The following is a 24,432-nucleotide window of genomic DNA, read 5'->3' as shown; positions in this document are numbered from 1 at the left end:
TTCCGAGGTGGTGCACCACCCCAATTGTGGGCCGATTTTTTGTCAATATTTTTGATTGGTGCAATTTATTCTCTTCCGAGATATATAGTCAGTAGCCCTCAAGGTGTGTATCAGTCTAAAACCCGAGATGCACCTGAAGGATGATGTAAGACCGCTGATCCCAGTAGCCACTGAGACTCAGGTTGATTTGCAAAATTGGCCTAAGGATCAAGTCCTAGCTCGGCAGAATACTTCGGGACACAAAAAGCGGCGTGCTCAGTCCTCGAGACTCAGGTTGAGTGCGGCCGACCAACCTAAGGATCAAAATCTCGTCGGAAACTGTATTGCACTTAAAATTTTCTGCATTGAACAGGCAATGCAGTAGCCCCCAAGACACTAGTCGGGTGGCAACACTAGATCAGGGGATCGACGTGCCCCTTTAATATTTGTAAATAATAAGCCCGAAGTCCAGTAGCCCCCGAGCCTTAATGCGGGCACGGGGGGCCGAATTAAGGATCGATATCCATAGTAAAATCACAAATTATGTGTAATGACTCTATGTATCCAAGTACTTTACGTCATTAATGCTCGGATCCGCATTGTACAAAACTTTGTTGACCGACCATCGGCTTCTGCTACGTCTTGAGCTTGCGTTGGTTTTCCCCGAAGAGGAAGGGATGATGCAGCAGAGCAGCGTAAGTATTTCCCTCAGTTTTTGAGAACCAAGGTATCAATCCAGTAGGAGCCCATGCTCAAGTCCCTCGTACCTGCACAAAGCGATAGCTACCCGCAACCAACGCGATTAGGGGTTGTCAAGCCCTTCACGGTCACTTACGAGAGTGAGATATGATAGATAGAATATTTTTGGTATTTTTGATATAAAGATGCAAAGTAAAAAGTAAAAGCAAAGTAAATAGCAAAACAATATAAAAGTGATGGAGATTGATATGATGAGAATAGACCCAGGGGCCATAGGTTTCACTAGTGGCTTCTCTCGAGAGCATAAGTTTTGTACGGTGGGTGAACAAATTACTGTTGAGCAATTGACAGAATTGAGCATAGTTATGAGAATATCTAGGCATGATCATGTATATAGGCATCACGTCTATGACAAGTAGATCGAAACGATTCTGCATCTACTACTATTACTCCACTCATCGACCGCTATCTAGCATGCATCTAGAGTATTAAGTTAAAAACAGAGTAACGCTTTAAGCAAGATGACATGATGTAGAGAGATAAATTCATGCAATATGAAATAAACCCCATCTTGTTATCCTCGATGGCAATGATACAATACGTGTCTTGCTGCCCCTTCTGTCACTGGGAAAGAACACCGCAAGATCGAACCCAAAGCTAAGCACTTCTCCCATGGCAAGAACTACCAATCTAGTTGGCCAAACCAAACGGATAACCAATCATACATAAAAGAATTCAGAAAAGATTCAAATATTGTTCATAGATAGACTTGATCATAAACCCACAATTCATCGGGCTCAACAAACACACCGCAAAAGAAGAAGATTACATCGAATAGATCTCCACAAGAGAGGGGGAGAACATTGTATTGAGATCCAAAAAGAGAGAAGAAGACATCTAGCTACTAACTATGGACCCGAAGGTCTGAGGTAAACTACTCACACTTCATCGGAGGGGCTATGATGATGTAGAAGCCCTCCGTGATGACGGCCCTCTTCCGGCGGAGCTCCGGAACAGGCCCCAAGATGGGATCTCGTGGATACAGAAAGTTGCGGCGGTGGAATTAGGTTTTTGGCTCCTGTTCTGATCGTTTGGGGGTACGTGGGTATATATAGGAGGAAGGAGTACGTCGATGGAGCACCGAGGGGCCCACGAGGTAGGGGGCACGCCCCCCACCCTCGTGACCGCCTCTTTGACTCCTTGGAGTAGGGTCCAAGTCTCCTGGATCACGTTCGGTGAGAAAATCACGTTCCCGAAGGTTTTATTCCGTTTGGACTCCGTTTGATATTCTGTTTCTCCGAAATACTGAAATAGGCAAAAAAACACAACAATTCTGGGCTGGGCCTCCGGTTAATAGGTTAGTCCCAAAAATAATATAAAAGTGGAAAATAAAGCCCAATATAGTCCAAAACAGTAGATAATATAGCATGGAGCAATCAAAAATTATAGATACGTTGGAGACGTATCAGGCATCCCCAAGCTTAATTCCTGCTCGTCCTCGAGTAGGTAAATGATAAAAAGAGAATTTTTGATGCGGAGTGCTACTTGGCATAATTTCAATGCAAAATTTCTTAATTGTGGTATGAATATTTAGATTAGAAAGATTCAAGACAAAAGTTCATATTGACATAAAGAATAATAACACTTCAAGCATACTAATAAAGTAATTATGTCTTCTCAAAATAACATGGCCAAAGAAAGTTATCCCTACAAAATCATATTGTCTGGCTATGCTCTATCTTCACCACACAAAGTATTTAAATCATGCACAACCCCAATGACAAGCCAAGCAATTGTTTCATACTCTAACTTTTTCGAAACTTTTTCAATCTTCACGCAATACATGAGCGTGAGCTATGGACATAGCACTATGTGGAATAGAAGGGTGGTTGTGGAGAAGACAAAAAGAGGGGAAGATAGTCTCACATCAACTAGGCCTATCAACGGGCTATGGAGATGCCCATCAATAGATATCAATGTGAGTGAGTAGGGATTGCCATGCAATGGATGCACTAGAGCTATAAGTATATGAAAGCTCATCAAAAGAAACTAAGTGGGTGTGCATCCAACTCGCTTGCTCATGAAGACCTAGGGAAATTTGAGGAAGCCCATCATTAGAATATACAAGCCAAGTTCTATAATGAAAAATTCTCACTAGTATATGCAAGTGACATGACGAGAGACTCTCTATCATGAAGATCATGGTGCTATTTTGAAGCACAAGTGTGGTATAAGGATAGTAACATTGTCCCTTCTCTCTTTTTCTCTCATTTTTTTATTTGGGCCTTTTCTCTTTTTTTATGGCCTCTTTTTTTTCTCGTCCGGAGTCTCATCCCGACTTATGGGGGAATCATAGTCTCCATCATCCTTTCCTCACTTGGGAAAATGCTCTAGAAAATGATGATCATCACACTTTTATTTTTCTTACAGCTCAACAATTACAACTCGATACTTAGAACAAATATGACTCTATATGAATGCCTCCGGCGGTGTACCGGGATATGCAATGAATCAAGAGTGACATGTATGAAAGAATTATGAATGGTGGCTTTTCCACAAATACGATGTCAACTACATGATCATGCTAGCTATATGACAACGATGGAGCGTGTCATAATGAACGAAACGGTGGAAAGTTGCATGGCAATATATCTTGGAATGGCTATGGAAATGCCATGACAGGTAGGTACGATGGCTGTTTTGAGGAAGGTATATGGTGGGTGTATGGTACCGGCGAAAGGTGCGCGGTATTAGAGAGGCTAGCAATGGTGGAAGGATGGGAAAAAGTGCATATAATCCATGGACTCAACATTAGTCATAAAGAACTCATATACTTATTGCAAAAATCTAGAAGTTATCAAAGCAAAGTATTACGCGCATGCTCCTAGGGGGATAGATTGGTAGGAAAAGACCATCGCTCGTTCCCGACCGCCACTCATAAAGAATACAATCAATAAATAAATTATGCTCCGACTTCATCACATAACGGTTCACCATACGTGCATGCTACGGGAATCACAAACTTTAACACAAGTATTCTTTAAATTCACAACTACTAAACTAGCATAACTCTAATATTATCACCTCCATATCTCAAAACAATTATCATGCTTCAATCTTCTCTTAGTATTCAACGCACTCAAAAGAAAATTTCACATATCTTGAACACCAAGCATATTTATATTAAGCAAATTACCATGCTATTAAGACTCTCAAAATAATTTAAGTGAAGCATGAGAGATCAATAGTTTCTTTAAAACAAACCACCACCGTGCTCTAAAATATCTAAGTGAAGCACATAGAGCAAAATTATAACGCTCAAAAGATATAAGTGAAGTGCATAGAGCAAAACTACATAGCTCAAAAGATTTAAGTGAAGCACATAGAGTGTTCTATCAAATTTTAATTCATAGATGACCCTCTCAAAAGGTGTGTACAGCAAGGATGATTGTGGCACACTAACAAACAAAGACACAAATAATACAAGACGCTCCAAGCAAAACACATATCATGTTGGTGAATAAAAATATAGCTCCAAGTAAATTACCGATGGAAGTGGACGAAAGAGGGGATGCCTTCCGGGGCATCCCCAAGCTTTGACTTTTTGGTTTCCTTGGATTATCTTTGGGGTGCCATGGGAATCCCCAAGCTTAGGCTCTTGCCACTCCTTGTTCCATAATCCATCCAAAGAATTCACCCAAAACTTGAAAACTTCACAACACAAAACTCAATAGAAATCTCGTGAGCTCCGTTAGAGAAAGAAAACAAAAGACCACTTCAAGGTACTGTAATGAACTCATTCTTTATTTATTTTGGTGTTAAACCTACTTTATTCCAACTTCTCTATGGATTATAAACTATTTTACTAACCATAGATTCATCAAAATAAGCAAACAACACACGAAAAACAGAATCTGTCAAAAACAGAACAGTCTATAGTAATCTGTAACTAACGCAAACTTCTGGAACTCCAAAACATCTACCAAAATTAGAAGACCTAGATAATTTGTTTATTGATCAAAAGCAGTTGGAATCAGTATTTTATCACGTTCTGATGATTTTTAGTAATTCGGGCACTGAACGCAAAGTTTCTGGAAATTAGAGCAAGATCAAATAACTATCATCCAAGAAGATCCAATAGGTCTAGCTTGGCACAAACACTAACTAAAACACAAAACCACATCCAAACAGAGGGTAGATAGGTTATTTATTCCCTAACAGAAGAAAAACACGAAAAACAAAAAATAAAATTGGTTGCCTCCCAACAAGCGCTATCATTTAACGCCCCTAGCTAGGCATAAAAGCGAGGATAGATCTAGGTATTGCCATCTTTGGAAGGCAATCCATAAGTGGCTCTCATGATGGTTTCATATGGCAATTTTATTTTATTTCTTGGAAAGTGTTCCATGCCCTTTTTTCATGGAAATTGGAATCTAATATTCCCTTCCTTCATATCAATAATCGCACCAACCGTTCTAAGGAAAGGTCTACCAAGAATAATAGGGCAAGAAGGATTGCAATCTATATTAAGAACAATGAAATCTACGGGCACATAATTCCTATTTGCAACAATAAGAACATCATTAATTCTTCCCATAGGTTTCTTAATAGTAGAATCCACAATATGCAAGTTTAGAGAGCAATCATCAAGATTGCGGAAATCTAGCAAATCACACAAAGTTTTGGGGATAGTGGAGACACTAGCACCCAAATCACACAAAGCATAAAACTCATGATCTTTAATTTTAATTTTGATCGTTGGTTCCCACTCATCATAGAGTTTTCTAGGGATAGAGACTTTCAACTCAAGTTTTTCTTCATAAGATTGCATCAAGGCATCAACAATATGTTCGGTGAAGGCTTTCTTTTGACTATAAGCATGCGGAGAATTTAGCACGGATTGCAACAAAGAAATACAATCAATCAAAGAGCAACTTTCATAATTAAATTCCTTGAAATCCAATATAGTGGGTTTAGCAACATCTAAATTTTTATTTCTTTCAATCCCACTTTCGTCAATTTCATCATAGAGATCTAAATACTCCGAATTTTTTGAACACCTTCTAGGTAAAGGAAGATCATATTCAGTTTCATCAAGATTCATATTGCAAAACAAAGATTTGATAGGGGACACATCAATAACTTTTAGATCTTCATCTTGATTTTCATAGGTATTCGGTTTTGCGGCCATCTTATTGACTAAGGTAGCTTGCATGTTTGAAATTTCAGTAGTCATCTTTTCAAGACGAGCAATTTGGGATCTGATACCATCAAATTCTTTAGATATATCATCGAGCTCTTTGTTCATATAACTCATAAAACCTTTTTGTTCCTTAAGCTTGTTTGTAAAGAAATTATTATGCTCAAATTGCAAAACCATAAACTTCCTAACGTTGTTTTCGATCTCCTCTAACCTTTTAAAGTGAAGATCACCAAAATTTGGTAGAGCAATCGCGACAAACAAGCAATCCAACACACAAGAAAACAAAAGGCAAGCGAGAAAAATGCAAACGGAGAAGGGGGATAGAGAGAGAGGGCGATAAAACGGCAAGGGTGAATCGGGGGGGAGAGGAAAACGAGAGGCAAATGGCAAATAATGTAATGCGGGAGATAGGGATTGTGATGGGTACTTGGTATGTTGACTTTTTGCGTAGACTCCCCGGCAACGGCGCCAGAAATCCTTCTTGCTACGTCTTGAGCTTGCGTTGGTTTTCCCCGAAGAGGAAGGGATGATGCAGTAGAGTAGCGTAAGTATTTCCCTCAGTTTTTGAGAACCAAGGTATCAATCCAGTAGGAGCCCACGCTCAAGTCCCTCGTACCTGCACAAAGCGATAGCTACCCGCAACCAACGCGATTAGGGGTTGTCAAGCCCTTCAGTCACTTACGAGAGTGAGATCTGATAGATAGAATATTTTTAGTATTTTTGATATAAAGATGCAAAGTAAAAAGTAAAAGAAAAGTAAATAGCAAAACAATATAAAAGTGATGGAGATTGATATGATGAGAATAGACCCGGGGGCCATAGGTTTCACTAGTGGCTTCTCTCGAGAGCATAAGTTTTCTACGGTGGGTGAACAAATTACTGTTGAGCAATTGACAGAATTGAGCATAGTTATGAGAATATCTAGGCATGATCATGTATATAGGCATCACGTCCGTGACAAGTAGATCGAAACGATTTTGCATCTACTACTATTACTCCACTCATCAACCGCTATCCAGCATGCATCTAGAGTATAAGTTAAAAACAGAGTAACGCTTTAAGAAAGATGACATGATGTAGAGAGATAAATTCATGCAATATGAAATAAACCCCATCTTGTTATCCTCGATGGCAATGATACAATACGTGTCTTGCTGCCCCTTCTGTCACTGGGAAAGAACACCGCAAGATCAAACCGAAAGCTAAGCACTTCTCCCATGGCAAGAACTACCAATCTAGTTGGCCAAACCAAACGGATAATTCGAAGAGACTTGCAAAGATAACCAATCATACATAAAACAATTCAGAGAAGATTCAAATATTGTTCATAGATAGACTTGATCATAAACCCACAATTCATCGGTCTCAACAAACACACCGCAAAAGAAGAAGATTACATCGAATAGATCTCCACAAGAGAGGGGGAGAACATTGTATTGAGATCCAAAAAGAGAGAAGAAGCCATCTAGCTACTAACTATGGACCCGAAGGTCTGAGGTAAACTACTCACACTTCATCGGAGGGGCTATGATGATGTAGAAGCCCTCCGTGATGACGGCCCTCTTCCAGCGGAGCTCCGGAACAGGCCCCAAGATGGGATCTCGTGGATACAGAAAGTTGCGGCGGTGGAATTAGGTTTTTGGCTCCTGTTCTGATCGTTTGGGGGTATGTGGGTATATATAGGAGGAAGGAGTATGTCGGTGGAGCACCAAGGGGCCCACGAGGCAGGGGGCGCGCCCTAGGGGGGTGGGCGCACCCCCACCCTCGTGACCGCCTCTTTGACTCCTTGCAGTAGGGTCCAAGTCTCCTGGGTCACGTTCGGTGAGAAAATCACATTCCCGAAGGTTTTATTCCGTTTGGACTCCGTTTGATATTCTGTTTCTCCGAAATACTGAAATAGGCAAAAAACAAAAATTCTGGGCTAGGCCTCCGGTTAATAGGTTAGTCCCAAAAATAATATAAAAGTGGAAAATAAAGCCCAATATAGTCCAAAACAGTAGATAATATAGCATGGAGCAATCAAAAATTATAGATACGTTGGAGACGTATCAACTTCCACCTCCTTGGCCAATAGCCGAGGAGTGTTTGTCCTACATTATAAAGCCTTTATGAGGGCAAAGATTTACGACAAACAAGGCAATCTAGCCATACGGTTTTATAAACAAAGGTACGCAGAGAGATATGTTATATTACTGTTTAACATAAGAAATGTCTTCCAAAGAAAATAGTCCCGATATCGGTTCCTTTCTTTGGGTTGTCATGCTAAGCATGATCATGAAACCTCAGCTCCAATGTAAGAGAAAAATATCGAGGATTTAGTTTGGGAGGCCAGTTAATAGCCCTCGGTAGTGTTCGGCGACAGTCGAGGTCAAGCCGTAAACACTTCGGCCATTGTTATGAGTGGCCCGTCATTTAACACAGTCATCGGATCGCTGACCACTTTACCAGGATTTGTGACAGTCAGTTTTCGGCTTTCTCCACTGAGGTTCTTAACCATGTGAGCTGGAAGCACAATCGCAGTGGTTCTCCCTTTGCACGCCTAGCCGAACAAAGTGGAACGTAGGAAGCAAGTGCAGGAGCCGGGCAACCCAACTATTGACCGAAGACACAATTCAAAACCGATGCATATATAGCAATATCCGAGAATGTTTTTGCCGAATCTCTAAAGGTGTCCGGCATTGCACTGTGAGACTTGTGCTGGAAACACACAAATAGTTTAAAAGTGCCAAAAAGCTTGGAAAGCCAAAAACGTCAGTAAAAACATGACGTCCGAACAAGATCAAGTGTTCGGTGCCAATCCGAAAATTGGAAGAGAAAGAAAAGATTGTGCTTCTGTCGTGTTTTGACAATGACCAAGAAAAAACACATTTACAGCTCATATATAAATTTTAAGAGCCCCCAAGTGACTTGGGTAAGAAATTTATGTATAATGATTGTATGTACCGAAGTACTTATATCATATTTGTGTTCACCCAAACTTTAAACGCGTCTTAACCGACCATCGGCTTCTCCCTCTTCGGCCAAGGGCCGAAAAGTGTCATGTACTTCTCTTGTCGAGAGTATCGACGGTGTTTCCGATGACCAGGCAATCGGGCCATAAGGCTGGAACAGACAAAGCACGCTCAGGGAACTTATGCTATATTACTAACGAAGAGTAAGAAGCATCTTCGAAGAAAATAGTACCCCCACCGATACCTTTCTTCGCTGCTCATTATTATTATGAGACTTGTGCAATAGATTTTTTGTACTCATGAGTTCCGTTGTGTGCCGACCATGATTGAAAACAATAAGAGTGCTAGCTTTCGGCTTCACCCAGTCTGAGGTCAGAGCTCGGAGGACCCGATCGTGACAATCGCAGAGGTGCTCCCTTTACTCCCTAGCCGAACAATCGGGAACATAGGGGTAAGCACAGGAGCCAGGCAACCCAGCTTGCAAATCGCTTAAGTCAATATGGTGCATATTGTGGCGTAATACTCGAACAAGGAACGAAGCCGTACAAGTATAATCATATGCAAGAGGAAAAAGCTTCATGAAGGAAGCCCCCAAGTAAACGGGGTATTTGAATTTGCATGCCACAAACAAAGTTTTGACAAGGAGATTTTTACAAGCAACTTTTTTCCAAAAAAGTATAATGCTTGGTCGAACCGAACACCAGTTAAAAATTAAAACTTTGAGCATGAAAGCGACTTAGCTGTTTAATGTGTTCGGCATTGATGACGCGGTCCGAGCTTGATGCGGGACAAGGTTCCATCCCCCAAGACGGTCCTGAGGTGGTGGAGCGGAGAGCTCGACACGCCGAAGTGGTGACATAGCACGGTCAATGCAGACCGGCAGAGTGATGCCGAAGTCCCCGGATCATTTTCTTGTGCACAAAAATTAGTGCAAACCGGAGATAATAGTAATAATAATTATTAAAAAAATCATTGCATAATAAATAATTTATGCAAAGTGAGTAATAAAACAAATATGGCCTGGTGCCGAAGTCAATGTCGATGTCGGGCGTCGGCGTGATACGGTAAAGGCGTGGCAAAGCCTGAATTCACAGGTCGGTCCGAGTTCCGAATGCGGCGTTCGCTGGACTATATACGGAAACTGACCGAACCACCATGCGACCACGTTAATGCGGCCACCATTTGATAGACCTGCGTACATATGATGGACAAACCAGAGTAATAATTCATTGGGAAAAATGTGCCCAAACAAAAATACTAGGATTAATAGCACCTGGTTTATTTGTTGTAGCAATCCGAAGAAAGGTGATTCCCAAAATTGGGACTCGATCCGCACACCCATTGCCTGATGAGCGATAAAGCGACGGCATGGCGGTGCTGACAAAGGTTGGCTTGCCGAGGCAAAGCCCTCGGTCCAGCTAACGTGACGGAGCTGGTCGGCTAGTGACGCCGAAGTCTCTGGAGTAGGTCGATGAAGAGATGGCGAAGCCCCCGGTCCAGCCGAGATATCGAAGCCTCGATGTCAGCCAATGAGTCAAAGTAGGTCGGTGTGATGGACACCAGCTTGAAGAAGCAATAGTGCGACCCTGCCGATGCAGGTCGTGACGTGGTCGATGCCGGCTTGTGAAGTGACCGTGCGGCGATGCCGGTATGCCCACTCCATGTAATCTGTGGGGCGGCGATATTGGTGATGATTTATCCTTCGCGATGCCGGACTCTTGTTCGGCTTGCCGAGATGATGATCCGAAGAAGTTGAGCTCGGCTCAACAAAGTGACGCCGTGTCTAGCGCAGGTCGGCAATCTTGGAGCAATATTGCTGGACTAGTTTGACACCAGCATGATGATGAAGATGACCTCAGGGGAGGCTTAAAAATTTACGGGCACGTGTTTAAAAACAATGCACAATACCCTAGAAGAGAATTCCTCTAAAAAGGTTGTCCAATATCACGTTCATAAAAAAACATGAATTCGGGTCGGATCCATATTCGCGCAGAAAACGGATCCGAAAATTGGTCCACTCATCGAATGTTTCCCGGAGTTTGAACCATCAGATCGAGCTGAAATTTAGAGGGGTGGTAGATATGGGAATTCCGCAGTAGATGAACGGTTGTATCTTCCAAAGGACCTCTGAGCTGGGCTCTGGAGACCATGCCCAACACTTGTCCAGATTCTCGTCCAGATTTGACAGGGCTCCGGTATATCATAGATTGTCGGAGATTCCTCCATCGGAACTCGACGAAATTTTGCATGGCTGTTGTAGACGTAATTCCACACTATTCCACTGAAGCAATCGTCAAACTGATGCTCGAGGAGGTGGTGACGGCGAATACAAGTTCGCTGTCCATAAAAACAGCACGGCCCCCCGAGGGCAATGTTGACGTTGAGCCCTCGAGCTCCATGGATGACTCCTCTATGATCATGATAGAGATCGGAATTGATGTTGAAGAAGGCCCCCGTCCGAACATGACGATCGGAGATGGAGCACGGTCCTCGGTCGAGCCAAGGTGACCAGTCGAGCAGGCGTCGCAGTTGACCTGCGAGTGAGCCATTGATCCTTTTGCCGATCACACAGCGGAACTCTCAATGAAAGCACCAATGTCGATGTCAAAACCGGCGGATCTCGGGTAGGGGGTCCCGAACTGTGCGTCTAGGATCGATGGTAACATGAGGCAGGAGACACGATGTTTACCCAGGTTCGGACCCTCTTGATGGAGGTAATACCCTACGTCCTGCTTGATTGATATTGATGATATGAGTATTACAAGAGTTGATCTACCACGAGATCGTTGAGGCTAAAACCCTAGAAGCTAGCCTATGGTATGATTGTTGTATATCTCTATCGACTAGCCTGGCCTTGGTTTATATAATGCACCAGAGGCCTAGGATAACAAGAGTCCTAGCCGAATACGCCGGTGGGGAGGAGTCCTTGTCTTGATCGCCAAGTCTTGTGGAATCTTCCTTGTATGCGGTAGCTGTCCGAACTAGCCCATGAGTATACGGCCATGGGGGTCCTTGGCCCAATCTAACAGATCGGGAGACAACATGGTGAGTACCCCCTAGTCCAGGACACCGTCAGATATAATTATTCTTTATAGCATACAAGTCATCACAATAATCATCATAGATAGCAACTTTGTTCTCATAATCAATTGGAACCTCTTACGGAATAGTGGATTCATCACAAAATAAAGTCATGACCTCTCCAAATCCACTTTCATCAATATAATCATCATAAATATGAGGCATGCTTTCATCATAATAAATTTTCTCATCAAAACTTGGGGGACAAAAAATATCATCTTCATCAAACATAGCTTCTCCAAGCTTGTGGCTTTGCATATCATTAGCATCATGGATAAACAACATTGCAATCATGCTCATCATTCAAATATTTAGTGCCAAACATTTTATAGATTTCATCTTCTATCACTTGAGCACAATTATCCTTTCCATCATACTCACGAAAGATATTAAAAAGATGAAGCGTATGAGACAAACTTAATTCCCTTTTTTGTAATTTTCTTTTATAAACTAAACAAGTGATAAAACAAGAAACTAAAAGACTCGATTGCAAGATCTAAAGATATACCTTCAAGCGCTAACCTCCCCGGCAATGGCGCCAGAAAAGAGTTTGATGTCTACTACACAACCTTCTTCTTGTAGACGTTGTTGGGCCTCCAAGTGCAGAGGTTTGTAGGACAGTAGCAAATTTCCCTCAAGTGGATGACCTAAGGTTTATCAATCCGTAGGAGGCGTAGGATGAAGATGGTCTCTCTCAAGCAACCCTGCAACCAAATAACAAAGAGTCTCTTGTGTCCCCAACACACCCAATACAATGGTAAATTGTATAGGTGCACTAGTTCGGCGAAGAGATGGTGATATAAGTGGTATATGGATAGTAGATAATAGTATTTGTAATCTAAAAATATAAAAACAGCAAGGTAACGAATGATAAAAGTGAGCGTAAATGGTATTGCAATGCGTTGAAACAAGGCCTAGGGTTCATACTTTCGGTAGTGCAAGTTCCCTCAACAATGATAACATAATTGGATCACATAACTATCCCTCAACATCCAACAAAGAGTCACTCCAAAATCACTAATAGCGAAGAACGAACGAAGAGATTATGGTAGGGTACGAAACCACCTCAAATTTATTCTTTCTAATCAATCCGTTGGGCTATTCCTATAAGTGTCACAAACAGCCCTAGAGTTCGTACTAGAATAACACCTTAAGACACAAATCAACCAAAACCCTAATGTCACCTAGATACTCCATTGTCACCTCAAGTATCCGTGGGCATGATTATACGATATGCATCACACAATCTCAATTCATCTATTCAACCAACACATAGAACCTCAAAGAGTGCCCCAAAGTTTCTACCGGAGAATCACGACGAAAACGTGTGCCAACCCCTATGCATAGGTTCATGGGCGGAACCTGCAAGTTGGTCACCAAAACATACATCAAGTGGCACGTGGTATCCCATTGTCACCACAGATATCCACGGCAAGACATACATCAAGTGTTCTCAAATCTTTAAAGACTCAATCCGATAAGATTACTTCAAAGGGGAAACTCAATTCATTACAAGAGAGAAGAGGGGGAGGAGAAACATAAGATCCAACTATAATAGCAAAGCTCGCGATACATGAAGATCGTATCACCTCAAGAACACGAGAGAGAGAGATCAAACACATAGCTACTGGTACATACCCTCAGCCCTAAGGGAGAACTACTCCCTCCTCATCATGGAGAGCACCGGGATGATGAAGATGGCCACCGGGGAGGGATTACCCCCTCCGGCAGGGTGCCGGAACGGGTCTAGATTGGTTTTCGGTGGCTACGGAGGCTTCTGGCGGCGGAACTCCCGATCTATTGTGCGTTCTGGAAGTTTTAGGGTATATGGAGTTATATAATCGGAAGAAGTACGTCAGGGGTGTCACGAGGGCCCCACGAGGCAGGGGGGCACGCCCTAGGGGGGTGGGCGCGCCCCCTACCATCGTGAGATCCTCCTTCCTTCCTTGACGTAGGGTCCAAGTCCATCGGGTGTGTTTCCTTCCAAAAATAATTTCTCCAGTTGATTTAGTTCCGTTTCGACTCCGTCTGATATTCCTTTTCTTCAAAACACTGAAATAGGCATAAAACAGCAAATCTGGGCTGGGCCTTCGGTTAATAGGTTAGTCCCGAAAGTAATATAAAAGTGGATAATAAAGCCCAATATTGCCCAAAATAGCAGATAATATAGCATGGAGCAATCAAAAATTATAGATACGTTGGAGACGTATCAGTGCGCCACTAGTAATAGAAAAAATTTGGTTTCGAAATTTTTCTTTTGGATTTTTTTTCAAAATATGATACGTAATATGACCGGGACGTTTGAAATATTTTTTCAAAATTTCATCACTAATGAACATGAACAAAGTCCTAGACATCAACAAGGTTTAATAGGATTGATATGATAGATATATCAACAATTGCTTGTTAAGTGAGGTGGTGCTGGGGTTGGATAGAACTGCGAAGTTAAGCGTGCTCGGGCTGGAGTAATGTTTAGATCGGTGACCTTCCTGGAAGTTTGACCACTTAGTGCGATTTGACTTGAGATTAAGCATATTGACCTGAGATTAAGCCATACTGACCCGAGATTAAGAAAAAAACGAAAAAAAATCTGAAAAAAAGTTTGAAAAAAATTTGTTATTAATGGCACACTTCTATGTGGTGCGCCATTAATATGTCAGATAGTAGTGGCGTCTATGATAGTAATGGCGCACCAAATGTGCGCCATTACTATTTGTTACTAGTGGCATGGTAATAGTGGCGCACCTATAGTGCGCCATTAATGGCAAAAATAGGTGCGCCACTAACATGCCTTTTTCTAATAGTGACTAAGCTTCATCTTATGAAATGCAATGAACTTGTGAATAATATCATTAAGGTTCTTTAATGATTAATTGGGAAAGTGCATCTCAATGTCCTTCCATAAAGTGTATGCGCATTCAAACTTTTGGATACGAACAAGCACATATTCAGGTAGTCCTCTAATGATAAGATTGACGGTTCTAAGATTACGAAGCATGTTAGTTTCCTCTTCATGAGTGGGGTGCCACGGATCAATAGGAGTGTCGGTGCAACAAACCCTGGGTCTATTGCCCAGACTGCGTGCGGGCACGAGAATGAGATTATGGCACCAACCCAAGTCAGGGCACATGAAACCAAGATCGTCGAAAAACCAACATGTAGATGAAGAGGACCAAAATCAAGCCAGAGAAGCAAGACACCACCAGGAGAAAAGCCTCCCTTGCCGGGCAGGCGCGCTCGGCGAAGGCGGGATCACCCCCGAAAGAAAACGTCCAAGACGTCATGGTAGGACCTGCCGGGACTCACAGAGGCAAAACCACCTCACCTAACTACTCTGCCACAACCCACGTCGCCAATCGATGCAGTGTCAAGCCGCAAAGTGAATAAGTGGCAGCCATTCGCCACATGGCGGCATCTTTCTACGCGAGAAGCCTACGAACGACACATGTCCTGCAACGTGTCAAACAAGCAAGTGTGAAGCTGGCAAGATAGCCCGGCAAGGCTTGCCGGGAAAGCAACGATGTGACGTTGAGTGGCGCATTTAATGCACCCTGTCATCCTGTAGAGTTAGATATGATAGCATTGTTTGCTATCTTATCAGTTCATAATGACTATTTTCCATTGTGGTGACCCCTTAACCTATAAAAGGTGGCCCATGGCAACCGTACAAAGGGTTAGAAGGTTTAATCCCCACGCATTCGCACGCGCGTAGCCACTGCCGCCCCTAAGCAACCTTGCCGGGCAGGTGTACTACGCTCCACCAAATTTCTTCCACCATCAATCCACCAAAGCAGGAGTAGGGTTTTATGCCTCACGACGGCCCGAACTTGTGTAAAATCGCTCGTGTGATCTCTGCCATGCCGCCCCACGCTCTTCTGCTCTTTGTACGACGTGACATCCCCCCTGACGAACCACCAAGGGACCCTTGGTCCCATAGGTGGCCATGGTTTCCGACGACATCTTTCGCGCACCGGGTAGGGGGATCACTTGCATGAACCTGAAAGCATGTGCAGCGTGTCATCTTCATCAACGTCTTCATCTTCGACGGCGCCATCAACCATGGCGCCCAAGAAGAAGTCTGGTGCTTCGGCTCATCTGTCCACCTTGAAGGCTCCGCCACCAGCGGCTACCAATGCTACGAGGGATGCAGAGGCGTGCGAGGAAGTGGACGCTTCTAGGGACGTGGTCAGAGCAGGCGGCGTCGTTACCACTTCCCCTGTGGCCGAAGTAGGAGCAGGAGGCACCAGAGAAGAACAGCATCAGCAACACACCGACGGCCACGCTCCACGAGGTACGAGTGAAGGGGTTACTCCGTCTATCCCCCTTCTTGTCACCGACAAGCACAACCGCAGCAATGGCGCTCGGTCCGGGGCAAATCACCGCCGTCCGGTCGCCCCCGCCACGGGAGCGGCCGTAGCGCGAGCATCTCCCTCAAGCGCCTTTGCCACACCACTATGCCATCCTAGTGGTCGCCCCACAACAGCGGGGATGTGGTACTGTCGGTGCTGGCACCGTCAGGAGCCGGGTGATGGTGCGATCTACATCGTCGTTGTAACAGCCCGGATATGATTTACCCAATTTGTACTCCAACTCTTGCCGTTTACGGCGTTAAGTTATTTTATTTTCTCGGGTTCGAGTTTTTGTCTCCGTGTGTTGTTGTCATTGTCATGCATCTCATATCATGTCATCATGTGCATTGCATTTGCATATGTGTTTGTCTCATGCATTCGAGCATTTTCCCCGTTGTCCGTTTTGCATTCCGGCGCTTCGTTCTCCTCCGGTGGTCATTTCTACCTTTCTTTCGTGTGTGGGGATTAAACATTTCTGGATTGGACCGAGACTTGCCAAGCAGCCTTGGTTTACTACCGGTAGACCGCCTGTCAAGTTTCGTACCATTTGGACTTCGTTTGATACTCCAACGGTTAACCGAGGGACCGAGAAGGCCTCGTGTGTGTTGCAGCCCAACACCCCTCCAAGTTGGCCCAAAACCCACCAAACCCTCTCCATCATCTAGAGCGTTCAATCACGATCGCGTGGCCGCAAACCGCACCTCATTTGGACACTCCTAGCTCCCTCTATGCCTATATATACCCCCCCCCCATTCCAAATTTCGGATCTCCCCGTCCAAACCCTAAAAAAACCACCTCGTGCCGGCCGGATAGCGTCCGCCGCCACCTTCGGCCAACCGGGGCGCGCCACGTGGCCATCGCCGCCTTCCTCCGCCGCCGCCCCGGGAGGCCCGAACCGGGCCCCCGAGGCCCATCGCGGCCACCGCCGCCCTTCTCCTTCGCCATCGCCTCCCGTCGTCTCGCCCGATCCACCTCTGTCGCGGATCCGCCGCCCTGCCGCCGTCCAAGGTCGCCGCTGGCGCCACCCGACCGACCCGCGCCGCCCGCCGCCTCTTCGCTCGCCCGCCGTCCTCGACGCCGACCGCCGTCGCGGCTCACCTCGCCGGCGTCCGCCTCCCCAAGACCCGGCCGGCCCTTCCCCGGCGGCCTCGAGCTCGAACTCCGGCGGTCTCCCCGTCCAACTCCGTTGAAGATCCCTCGGCGAACCTCGGGAACCACGCCTCAGATCCAGATCCGGATATTTTGGGTTGACTTTTTGCCCCCGTTTCCAGTAATTTTTGCATAATTCATCATTCCGTAACTCCTCATCCGTAGCTCCGTTTTGGGCATATAGCATATCAAAATGTTTGTCTCAGAGAGCACATCATTTCATCTCATTGCATCATTTTCATTTGAGTTCATCTTGATGCCCGAAATGCTGTTAGAAGAATGCTATTTGAGTTAATTGTCAGATCTGCTGCTCCAATTAGATATTTGTCATTTTTTCCATGATTAATATGTGCATGATATGCCCCTGGGCTCTACATGTGTTTTGTTATATGTTTTGCCATCTATCCAGAGGTGCAACCCATGTATTTTTGTGATGTGTGTGGTGACTAGCACAAGCTTGCAAAGTGGAGCATTTGTTAATGCTGATTTTAGGGACTTAGCATTTCCACTAAGTCCTTGGACTGTTTATCTCATATTGCCATATGTTCATGTTGTTTCCTAGTGATCCGTGCCTCTTTTGATGATGATCAGTAAGGATGTTTTGTTAATCTCGTAGTGCTCTATCCATCCATGTCTTTGTTTGCAATTATGGAGCACCCTAGCTTGAGTCAATCGAGCTCTACTTTTGTCATTTCGTGAATCTGGGCAGATTGTCTACTTGTTAGCGATTTTGCCGAGGATGTTGTAGTTGATCCGTGCATGCTATGCTATTGTTCTTGCCATGTTTAGCTTGTATTTTGTGCATTCTTGATGGGTGCATGCTTAGATTGTCATGACTTGCTCTGTAGTAAGTGCATCGAGCTCGTAAACATGCCTACTTGATATCTGTTTCAGCATGCTCCAGTTTTTCGCTAAGTCTGAGAACTGATTATGTTTTTGCCATGTTCACCTGCTTGAAAATGTATTTTCTGATCCCTTTTGGCTCAAGGTCACTACGGTACTTTTGTTAAGCTCTTTGAGTAGCTCCATGCCATGCTTTACTTTGCCATGTTTAGGTCCTGTAGCATGTAGTTTTGTTGCTCCAAAGAGTGCTACCTGATCTGAAATCTGTTTACCAAATGCATTTTCGCCATGCTTGTTTGAACTTGTTAATGAATGAATGGGCCGTAGCTCAGTGTTCATATTTTGTTAAACATCTTGAATGGATCCCTACCATGTATTTTGATGCCATGTTTGGGTGCTGTAGCATGTTCATCTTGTTGCATTTAGATGGCTACTTGCTGTAAATCGCAGAACGTGGCCATATTTGAATTGCTTGCCATTTCCAAACCGTAACTCCGATTCCGGCGTTCTTCATATCGTTTCAAGCGATTTCATCTCATATTTCCAGTGGCACACTTGGTTTTCCAAGTTGAGTCCAGGTTCATGCTTTCCTTGTCAAATCTTGCATATGCATCACATATTGCATCCCGCATAGCATACCATGTTTGCATCATATTGTTTGAGCCTTGCATGTGGTTGATTGTGTCCTTGTTGGTTGTTTGTCTTGTTTGGGTAGAACCGGGAGACAAGTTCCCTAACGAGGAGCCCGTTGAGTTTGCTTTCGAGGATCCAGTCAACTCTGACAACTTTGCAGGCAAGATGATCATACCCTCAAAATCACTACTATCTTTGCTTTGCTAGATGCTCGCTCTTTTGCTATGCCTATATACTTGGTAAAGGGTGGAAGGCTCGGCCTCTCGCCTAGTATTTTGTTCCACTCTTGCCGCCCTAGTTTCCGTCATATCGGTGTTATGTTCCCGGATTTTGCGTTCCTTATGCGGTTGGGTTATAATGGGAACCCCTTGATAGTTCGCCTTGATTAAAGCTTTTCCAGCAATGCCCAACCTTGGTTTTACCATTTGCCACCTAGCCTCTTTTTCCCTTGGGTTTCCAGAGCCCGAGGGTCATCTTATTTTAAGCCCCCCCTGGGCCAGTGCTCCTCTGAGTGTTGGTCCAAACTAGAGTCATGTGCAGCGCCCCCTCGGGGAAACTCGAGGTTTGGTTTTAGTTGTATGGGCGCTCATCTGAGTGTGCCCTGAGAACAAGATATGTGCAGCTCCTATCGGGATTTGTCGGCACATTCGGGCGGTGTTGCTGGATTGGTTTTAACTTGTCGAAGTGTCTTGAAGAACCGGGATACTGAGTCTGATCAGAATGTCTCGGGAGAAGGTCTATTCCTTTGTTGACCGTGAGAGCTTGTCATGGGCTAAGTTGGGACTCCCCTGCAGGGATTTGAACTTGCGAAAGCCGTGCCCGCGGTTATGGGCAGATGGGAATTTGTTAATGTCCGGTTGTAGATAACTTGAACCTTAACTTAATTAAAATGAATCAACAGTGTGAGTTACCGTGATGGTCTCTTCTCGGCGGAGTCCGGGAAGTGAACATGGTATTGGAGTAATGCTTGCGCAGGTTGTCCTTTAGTTACTCGTTCGCGCTTTGCCTCCTCTTCTCGCTCTCTTTTGCGAACAGGTTAGCCACCATATAGGCTAGTCGCTTGCTGCAGCTCCACATATTTACCCTGCCTTACCTATAAGCTTAAATAGTCTTGATCGCGAGGGTGCGAGATTGCTGAGTCACTGTGGCTCACAGATTACTTCCAAACCAGATGCGGGGCCTGATGATTCCACTCCAGATGGCACGCTTGAGCTCAAGTGGGAGTTCGACGAGGACTCTCAATGATACTACGTGTCTTTCCTTGATGATCAGTAGTGGTGCCCAGTTGGGGGTGATCGGGACCGTGTCGCATGTTGGGTTATCTTTTATTTTGGCGCCGTAGTCAGGCCATGAGTGTTTGAATGTTGTAATGCTATTTATGTACTTTGTGTGATGTGGCGAGTGTAAGCCAACTATGTATCTCCCCTTTTATTAATTATATTACATGGGATGTTGTGAAGATTGCCTAACTTGCGACATTGCCTTCAATGCGATTATGCCTCTAAGTCGTGCCTTGACACGTGAGAGCTATAGTCGCATCGAGGGCGTTACAGTCATCACCCATGCCAAGTATAGCTACAGAGGCCGTGGCGCAGGCTCAGCTCCTGCTGAGGTTTCCACCAGCGGCCGAGCACATGGACGAATGGTGTGCTACCATCCAAAGTCTGCTCAGCTTTGCCGAGGCTGGGGGCCCATAGCGAGTTGGCCCGCCACGGCCTCCCCAGGTGATGACAACGGCTCGTGCTGCTAGCCGTACGGAAGGGGCCACCCTTACGGTGCAGTCACCGCCACGGCAGCCAGTGTGAGCTCTTGATGGCCTCTTCTGACCCTCGAGCATGTCCAAGCCGACGGCGAGCCCCAGAGGATGGGCGGAGGGGAGACATGCGCGTCGTCGTTGAGCGACACCGTGATGACTACCACCGGACCGGTGGGTGTGATGGCCCCGACGTCGACGAGCCTGCGCCCGGTATTGGCGGGTACCTACCTTTTGAGGTTGGGTGCCCTGCGTTTACTCGTGAGCTGTGGCAAGTCCATTGGCCGCCCATTCGCACGTTCAAGCCAGAGATATCTGAGAAGTACGATGGAAGACTGAACCCGACAGAGTTTCCGAGCATCTACACCATCGCCGTTCAGGCTGTTAGGGGAAGAGATGAGAAGGTGTTTACCAACTACTTCCCTTTGGCTCTCAAGTCCAATGTGAGGTCTTGGCTATTGCACCTGCCAGAGAACTCCATTTTGTCATGGGCTGACCTGTGCCCTGAGTTCATTGGCGCATTCACTGGTGGCCATCAAGAGCTAGGCAGGCCCAGCGACTTGCGGCTTCTCCAACAGAAAGAAGGTGAGACCCTCCGGAAGTATTTGCAGAGATTTAGCAAGGTCCATAGGAACATCCCGAATATCCATCCGGCAGCGGTGATAGCTGCCTTCCAGTCCGATGTGCACAACCGCAGGATCTATTCCAAGATGAATGTACGGTTCCCAAGACTGTGAAGGAGCTTTACACCTTGGTGGAAAAGTGTGCTCGGATGGAGGAGTGAAGGAAGTTGCCCGGGCAGGAGGATTGTGTCAACGTCGATTTAGAAGATGATGAAAAATCCACTAGTGAGAAGAAGGGCAAGAAGCGCAGTAAGAAGCGCAAGGATAAGGCAGTGATGACTGTTGAAGGATCGGGTACGCCTAGTACCGGCAAGAAGGCTAAGGCCGAAGTGCCCGACAAGCAAGCTGCCGTGTACGCTGACTGCCGGGAGGCCGCGGCTGTCAAGAAGGCCGGGAAGGGTGATGGTCCATACTACAAGATCCATCGGATCAAGGGCCCTGACCTTCAAGAGTGTTATCAAGTTGAGCAGCTCGTCAAGAGGCAGAGAGCAGAATATGAGAAGCGTGACAAGGAAAAGGGTTACAATGTCGCCGTAAGGGCCGAGGCGATGAAGAAAATCGCCCCGACAAACCCATCTGGAACAAAGGAAAACCCGCCAGAGGTAGAGAGAAGGAAGCCTGTGATTATGAGAGTGATGGAGGGGATGAAGTGGAAACCCTGTGCATTGACAGGGGGTGCATCTCTACATGCCTCTCACCGCCAACTCAAACAGTGGGCACGTGAGGTCAATGCCTTGGAACCAGCGCCAGGAGCCCAGAAATCACTCAAATGCTCACGCACGCCCATCATCTTTGACGAAGAGGATCATCCTGATTGTACCATTGCGGTAGGATGTTTTCCATTGTTGGTCTCTCCAACAACTCGCAACCTCAAGGTCACAAAAATGTTAGTGGATGGCGGGGCCGGGTTTAATCTGATTTCCCCGGTAGTCATCAGCAAACTTCAGATAGCAGAGGAAGAGTTAACCCCGGCAGGTGTCATCCAAAGGGAAATATCATGCTGCCGGTGACATTTGGGGGAGAGCTGAACTATCGGACCGAGAAGATTGTGTTTGATATGGTTGACCTCCCTTTGTCGTACAATGGAATCCTTGGACGCCCAGCCCTGGCTAAATTCATGGCGGCATCCCACTATGCCTACAACACCTTGAAGATGCCTGGGCCGATAGGAGGCCTTTCCATCCCATCAGATGAGAAGGACGCAATCATTTGCATGGACAAGATGTACAGGGACACAGTCACGGTAGAGGCAGCGGCAGCAGCGGTTCCTGCCAAGGAGGATAGAGGAAGGAAGAAGGGTAGCAAGGACACTGGCAAGGAATCCGGAAAGCGTATCTATTCGGAGTACGTTGTGCCCATTGATGACTTCTCGGAGAATTCCAACAGCAAAAGATCCAAGGTCACTGCCACCCAAGTAAAGAAAGTCCCGGCAGGGCTGGCTGGCATTGATGGTACTTGCACTATCAGCGCCACCTTCGATGACAAATAGGAAAGCGCGCTCGATGCCTTCCTACAGGTGAATATCGATGTGTTTACTTGGCAACCATCTAATATCCCCGGTGTTCCTAGGGAGGTAATCGAGCACCACCTTGCTATCTGCCCACATGCCCGACCCGTCAAGTAGAAAGTCCAAAAGCAGGACTTGGAGAATCAATAGTTTATGGCAGCGGAGATCAAGAAGCTTGAAGCAGCTGGTTTGGTCAGAGGAGTGCTACATCCCACATGGTTAGCAAATCTTGTTCATAAGCCTAACGGGAAATTGGGGTTGTGCATAGATTTTACAGATCTCAATAAGGTTTGCCCGAAGGACCCATTTCCCTTGCCGCACATCGATCAGATTGTGGATTCCACTTCAGGCTGCGATTTGCATTCCTTTCTGGACGCATATTCCGGGTATCACCATATTTTGATTGATACGTCCATTTTGCATGATGTTTTCTTACTGTTATTTATGATGTTTTTATGCATAATAATTCTTTTGGAGTAATTCTAATGTCTTTTCTCTTATAATATTCAAGGTACACACAAAGAGGGAGGATTCCGCCAGCTGCAAATCTGGACCTGGAAAAGCTACACTAGGCTACCTATTCTGCACAACTCCAAAGAAGTTGAAACTTCACGGAGAATCTTTATGGAATATATGAAAAATATTGGAGCAAATAAATACCAGATGGGGCCACCCTGGTGAGCACAAGACACCAGGGCGAGCATGGGCCCCTAGGCGTGCCCTGGTGGGTTGTGCTCACCCAGGCCCACCTCCGGTGCCCATCTTCTGGTATATAAGTCATTTTTACCTAGAAAAAATAATGAGAGAACTTTTGGGACGGAGCTCCACCGTCTCGAGCCAGAACTTGGGCAGGAGCACTTTTGCCCTCCAACGAAGGGATTCCGCCAGGGGAACTTCCCTCCCGGAGGGGGGAAATCATCGTTCTCATCATCACCAACAACTCTCCCATCTTGGGGAGGGCCATCTCCATCAACATCTTCAAGAGAACCATCTCATATCAAACCCTAGTTCATCTATTGTGTTCAATCTTGTTACCGGAAATATAGATTGGTGCTTGTGGGTGACTAGTAGTGTTGATTACATCTTGTAGTTGATTACTATATGGTTTATTTAGTGGAAGATTATATGTTCAGATCCATTATTCTATTTAATACCCCTCTGATCTTGAGCATGTTTATCACTTGTGAGTAGTTACTTTCGTTCTTGAGGTCATGGGAGAAATCATGTTGCAAGTAATCATGTGAACTTGATATGTGTTCGATATTTTGATAGTATGTATGTTGTGATTCCCTTAGTGGTGTCATGTGAACGTCGACTACATGACACTTCACCATATTTGGGCCTAAGGGAATGCATTGTAAAGTAGTTATTAGATGATGGGTTGCAAGAGTGATAGAAGCTTAAACCCTAGTTTATCCGCTATTCCTTAAGGGACCGATTGGATCCAAACGTTTAATGCTATGGTTAGGATTTATCCTTAATACTTTTCTCGTAGTTGCGGATGCTTGCGAGGGGGTTAATCATAAGTAGGAGGTTTTTTCAAGTAATAACAACACCTAAGCACAGGTCCGCCCACATATCAAGTTATCAAAGTAGCAAACACGAATCGAATAAACATGATGAAAGTGACTAGATGAAATTCCCGTGTACACTCAAGAACGC

The sequence above is a fragment of the Triticum urartu genome, chromosome 7, assembly GCF_003073215.2.
Source record: "Triticum urartu cultivar G1812 chromosome 7, Tu2.1, whole genome shotgun sequence".
NCBI classification, from domain to species: Eukaryota; Viridiplantae; Streptophyta; class Magnoliopsida; order Poales; family Poaceae; genus Triticum; species Triticum urartu.
The sequence above is the reverse complement of the archived record's forward strand: the minus strand, read 5'-3'. Positions refer to the sequence as shown.